Source organism: Oryzias latipes, chromosome 18 (genome assembly GCF_053564925.1).
Source record: "Oryzias latipes strain Hd-rR chromosome 18, Olatipes_Hd-rR_3.1".
NCBI classification, from domain to species: domain Eukaryota; kingdom Metazoa; phylum Chordata; class Actinopteri; order Beloniformes; family Adrianichthyidae; genus Oryzias; species Oryzias latipes.
Genome location: NC_136254.1, coordinates 7,576,762 through 7,581,289, shown reverse-complemented (window position 1 = coordinate 7,581,289; position 4,528 = coordinate 7,576,762). Strand labels below are relative to the sequence as shown.

At 46.7% G+C, this 4,528-nt stretch overlaps 1 long non-coding RNA gene across 1 annotated transcript; it reads right to left on the bottom strand.

The window, feature by feature from the left end:
- Positions 1-2,538: 2,538 nt before the first annotated feature.
- LOC144987063 (uncharacterized) lies at positions 2,539-4,172 on the bottom strand. Its single transcript, XR_013650926.1, has 3 exons — positions 4,111-4,172; positions 2,831-2,854; positions 2,539-2,742 (listed from the first exon to the last, which is right to left on the bottom strand). It is a non-coding gene; the product is annotated as an uncharacterized LOC144987063 (long non-coding RNA).
- Between the last annotated feature and the right edge of the window lie 356 nt (positions 4,173-4,528).

The window sequence follows — 4,528 nt, the reverse complement described above, 5'->3', positions numbered from 1 at the left end:
TGTGTAAGATGACTCTGGAGGTCAGGAAGAAGAAGAGAGGGAAAACAGAAAAGAAGACCAAGTGGTGGAAGCTACAGAATGAAGAAACTTGTGAGGAATTTAGGCAGAAGTTGAGACAGGGTCTGGGTGGTCAGGATGAGCTTCCAGAGGACTGGGAAACTACAGCAGAGATTATCAGGGAAACAGGTAGGAAGGTGCTAGGTGTGTCATCTGGAAAGAGGAAAGACGGTAAAGAGACTTGGTGGTGGAATGAGGAAGTACAGGAATGCGTCCAGAGGAAGAGGTTGGCTAAAAAGAAGTGGGATGTAGAAAGGACTGAGGAAGGTAGACAGGAGTACAAGGAAGCGCAGCGTAGAGTGAAGAGAGAGGTGGCAAAGGCCAAACAGAAAGCTTACGATGAGCTATATGACAGGTTAGACACAAAGGAAGGAGAGAAGGACTTGTACAGGCTAGCCAGACAGAGAGACAGAGATGGGAAGGACGTGCAACAGATAAGGGTGATTAAGGACAGAGATGGAAAGGTGCTAACAACCCAGGAGAGTGTACAGAAAAGATGGAAGGAGTATTTTGAGGAGCTGATGAACGTGGAAAATGACAGGGAAAGAAGGGAGGAAGATGTGGTTGTTGTGGAGCAGGAAGTAGCAGAGATTGGAAAGGATGAGGTTAGGAAGGCTCTGAAAAGGATGAAGAGCGGAAAGGCCGTTGGTCCTGATGACGTTCCTGTGGAGGTATGGAAGTGCTTAGGAGAGGCAGCAGTGGAATTTCTAACAAGGTTGTTCAATAGGATTCTAGAGAGTGAGAAGATGCCTGAGGAATGGAGGAGAAGCGTTCTGGTTCCGATCTTTAAGAACAAGGGTGACACGCAGAACTGCAGCAACTATAGAGGAATAAAGTTGATGAGCCACACAATGAAGCTGTGGGAAAGAGTAGTGGAAGCCAGGCTTAGGAAGAAGGTGGAGATCTGTGAGCAGCAGTATGGTTTCATGCCCCGTAAGAGCACCACTGATGCCATTTTTGCTTTGAGAATGTTGATGGAAAAGTACAGAGAAGGTCAGAAGGAGCTGCATTGTGTGTTCGTAGATTTAGAGAAGGCGTATGACAGGGTGCCGAGGGAGGAGCTGTGGTACTGTATGAGGTCGTCTGGAGTGGCAGAGAAGTATGTCAGAGTAGTTCAGGACATGTATGAGAGAAGTATGACGGTGGTGAGATGTGCTGTAGGTCAGACAGAGGAGTTCAAGGTGGAGGTGGGACTACACCAAGGATCAGCTTTGAGTCCTTTTTTGTTTGCTATGCTGATGGACAGGCTGACAGATGAGGTAAGACAGGAATCTCCCTGGACAATGATGTTTGCGGATGACATTGTAATTTGCAGTGAGAGTAGAGAGCAGGTGGAGGAACAGCTAGAGAGGTGGAGGTTTGCTCTGGAAAGAAGAGGCATGAAGGTCAGTCGTAGTAAGACAGAATACATGTGTCTGAACGAGAGGGATCAAGGTAGAAGCGTTAGGTTACAGGGGACTGAGGTGAAGAAGGTGCAGGAGTTTAAGTACTTGGGGTCAACAGTTCAGTGTGATGGGGAGTGTGGAAAAGAGGTGAAGAGGCGAGTGCAGGCAGGTTGGAGCGGTTGGAGGAAAGTGTCAGGAGTGTTGTGTGACAGAAGAGTGCCAGCAAGACTCAAAGGAAAGGTGTACAAGACAGTGGTGAGACCAGCTCTGCTCTATGGGTTAGAGACGGTAGCAGTGAGACAGAGACAAGAGGCTGAGATGGAGGTAGCGGAGATGAAGATGTTGAGGTTCTCCTTAGGAGTGACCAGGTTAGACAGGATAAGGAACGAGTACATCAGAGGGACGGCTCATGTTGCCTGTGTTAGCGACAAAGTCAGAGAAGCCAGACTGAGATGGTTTGGACATGTTCAGAGGAGGGATAGTGGATATATTGGTAGAAGGATGTTGGAGATGGAGCTGCCTGGCAGGAGGGCAAGAGGACGGCCAAAGAGGAGATACATGGATGTCTTAACAGAGGACATGAAGTTGGCTAATGTTAGGGTAGAAGATGTCCATGATAGAGTGAGGTGGAAAAGGATGATTCGCTGTGGCGACCCCTGATGGGAAAAGCCGAAAGAGAAAGAAGATTATAAGTCATATATATTAACATTTGAAAAGATGTATTAGAATAGATCAACGCGTTCTCCGCTGGCTGTCGCGGACCCAGGCAATGGGCGACGGCTGGGTCTGCGTCAAAGCCGTAGTTCGCCATCGGTCAGCAGGATTCTCGTCTCTCATTCTTCTGCGGAGCTCGGCGGCTGGGTCCGCCACGGCGAAGGGTGGAGCGCGGAGTCGTGGACACAGCCGCCGAGCTCCTATCTATCTATTTGACATCTTTGCTGCTCATTCAGAGGATGTTCTCTCTCATGTGGGGTCTGTGGTAATTTTAACTCCATTGACTTTCCTGGATGGAACTTAAGTGTTTCAGTGCTTTATTGTTTTCTTTAAATTTGTTCTTCTTCCTTAAAGTCAAAGAGAGACCCACTAATAAACTCACCTGAACAAGTTATATTCAGAATGTCTGTTGTTTTTATGACTGACACAGCAGAACCACAATCCAGTCTTCTGCAAACATTGGCTCCCATATTCGGGTCCAGGATTATTTTCCGTACGTCACGCCAATTGGATCCCTGGATCCTGCTCTGCAGTCTACCAGCACAGCGACTGTCTGTTCCTACCAACCTGAATTCTTTTGGACCTACTGAGAACAGACACAGTGATACCATGAAGCAGTGGGACTTCAGCACAACCCACAGCAGATTGTGTTTTTGTCGGTTTGTCTTATTGACCTGTTGTGTGTTCAGCCCACAGTCCTGCGGAGAAACCAGAGAGAGCGTGAAGAAGATCAGTCAACTTTCTACAACATGTCGCGTGTCCACACTGAAATCTACAGCTATCACTGAATGATGGTGAGAATCTCATTAAGCCTTAGTCACAGATGCTCTAAAGCTCCGTTCACATAGTCCTCAGAAAGGCGCGTTTAAGTGTCCACTTCTAGTAAATAGTCTATGTCAGGGGTCCCCAAATCCAGGCTTGGAGGGTCGGTGTCCTACATGTTTTCCAACCAACCTGCCATTGAAGCTCCTTATTGGCTAAACACACCTGATCAAGCTAATCAGCAGCAGATAAGGCAGGATTTCTGGAAAAGAAGCAGGACACTTGAGACCTGAATTTGGAGACCCCTGGTTTATGTAAATGCAGGTTTCAGGCATCTGCACTCAAAACTCCTTGACAGAAGTCAGAACTCTGTCTCCCCCGCTGGTCGTCGGCGGGAGCAGTCTCCAGAATAAAGCAAGCACTTCATCTCCCAGCATGCACTTCCTGGATGCCACACACCTGACTCTCATTCACTCAATCAACCAATCACCTTCAGCAAGTGAAAAACACGACAGCAGAAAACGTTAACTAAAGCGAGCAGCTGCTAACGGAAAGGGAATACCCTAATACACATGTCACAATCAGGGTGTAGTTCGTGTGGACATGTTGCGGGCGTCCTACGGATCACGTGCACACCTTGTGTGCATTGGCATTTGTACTCGGTCAGTAAGGAGGCAGTAATCACACTTTACATACCACAAGTCTGGGCGAAAGGTCGCTGTACAAAGGATCACCCATATGTAATATGGTTTTTTTTCACTATTCTTGATCATTACTTATCATTTAGTTCTCCATGCGTCTGTTTGGTGCACCTGCAATTCTCCAATCGGAGGTCTACCGTTCTACCTCTGCACCACACCCATCCTATATTATTTATAGGAAAAAACTTGTTTTTAAATATTCATCTCTTACAAAAGACCAAGACTGTTTTTGAGGAAACTTTGGTGCCATCAAGCAGAATTTACCTGCAGCCATTTTCAACTGATGCTCCTCTTAATTTTGTTAGGGTCCTTACCTACAGAGACAAGAATGATCTCCATGGAAACATCCCATCCTGAACATGAGGGCCCCTCATGAGTAGAACAGCGGGTCATGTATGACATTTTCCAGTTCAAATGCACGGATCTAAGAGTAAGGATCTACTTTTAGATCTGGATCTAGATTCTGAGTCAAGATGGAAGCAGAGTTTTACCTGAGCTGCAGAGACCCACAAACAGCAGCAGAGCTGGACGCTCCATGTCCTCTCTGTGTGTCCTCCCCTACCGTGCTCCTCTACTTATCACGCCAGTGCTCTGGCCCCGCCCTCCCAGCCTTTCTGCTCTCTCATTTTTTTTCTAACTCTGATAACTTGTTATACAAAACATCCCTCAAAGACAAGTTGTGATGATTTTCTCGGTGTTTGTTGCTGCTGAGCATCTATAAGGGTTTTAATTTCCTGACACTTGTGGCTCAGGGCTTTACATTGCAAGATATATCTTTTATCAGAAGAAACTTTAGGAGTATAACCAAGATGTGATCAAATATAAAAAACTAGAGTTTCCTCTGAGGAAGACTCTGGTCATTTTAGAAAGGTGGAGGAAGCTCAGGAGTCTGGAAGGAGCTTGGAGTTG